Below are 1,470 nucleotides of genomic sequence, written 5' to 3'. Positions count from 1 at the left end.
TATACTTTACTCAAGTCTTCAATAATATTTTTTTTTGTGGTGGAGCATCACACAACTTTCACTTAAATAGCTCTGTGTATAATAGGATTCATGAGAAGGAGGTATGCATACAATGAGATAGCTAGTTGTATCAACGTTGAACCAAAATATTCTCTTAACCTTTTTATTTATTTGGCTTAGAGTGATTTATTATTTATATACTATAACATATTATTAATAGAATTGAATAATTTTTTTTTTCAAATCAAGTCAATCTGTTAGCAATAATTCTGTCCTCTCTTAAAGTAACAGAGAATACTGCACCAATGACAGGACATGCACGCACGCATCTAATTTTCACTCATTGTTGGGATTGAGGTTCAAAGTGGAATAAACCATAAATAAAAGGAGGAGTGCTTGATTTTTAGAAAAACAAAATTTAAATAATTTTTGAATATTCTTATAAAAAAGACACCTTCAAAAATCACATGAAATTCCTTCTTTTTCTAAATTTACTTTTCTTATGATTGATTGATATTAATGTTTAATAATTAAAATAATATAGATTTTTAATTTCCATGAGTGAAATTTTTTACAATTTCTTTACAGAATAGGATAAATGCAATTTATTTAAAAAATTGGCATTTGGAAAAGCTTTACAATATTTTAAGAATCTATTTTTGATGTGATTTGCAAAAAATTTAAATACAATATAAAATTGGGGGAAAATTTTAAATATAGATTTATCCTCATTTACATTTCAAAGTTTATAAAAATAAACATTAAATATTTTGTTGATGTCTAATGGAATTATTCAATGACTGATATGTGATAAATACCAGAGCTTGAAAAACATAAATCAACTGTTAATAAACTAAAATATTGACACAGAAATGCACAAAATAGATGGTAGAACATCTTAATCAAAATCTGATTTTTCACTTTTTCAATGCCTACTTGAGTCGACTGATTATTGCCCATTTTCCCCTATTGCAAATAAATCGGGTCTAGCGCGTCAATACTAGATGTTTCACTTTAATATTAAATACTTAAATATTTCAGTCTCATTGGAAATTGTAGTTTATATTATTAAACAGATATATGGCATACCTTGTATGAATTTGTAATTAAAAATCCTCTTTCACATATCTTTTATAAATGAAGTTTATAGATATTGTAATAATTTTAAAATATTAAAAATATAAAATTAAAATAAAAAGAATCTGAATAGTTTTTAAACTTTTTTCAAATATAGAAGATACTTGGGTTCAAATTGAGAACACTAATATCAAATGGATAATATAATTTTATTATATAAAAAGAAAGACTCTCAATCTCAGGGCGTATGGTTGCTAGACAATCAGAACAGGCATTTACAAAAATTTCAATTAATTAAAATTAAATCTGTTTTACAAATATATTCTAACTTAGTTATAACCAAACTAACCAAGCTCTATATACTAACGATCCTCCTTTGTTGATTCTTTGGCG

The sequence above is a fragment of the Halyomorpha halys genome, unplaced genomic scaffold, assembly GCF_000696795.3.
Source record: "Halyomorpha halys isolate HHAL.00 unplaced genomic scaffold, Hhal_1.1 Scaffold983.1, whole genome shotgun sequence".
NCBI lineage: Eukaryota > Metazoa > Arthropoda > Insecta > Hemiptera > Pentatomidae > Halyomorpha > Halyomorpha halys.
The sequence above is the reverse complement of the archived record's forward strand: the minus strand, read 5'-3'. Positions refer to the sequence as shown.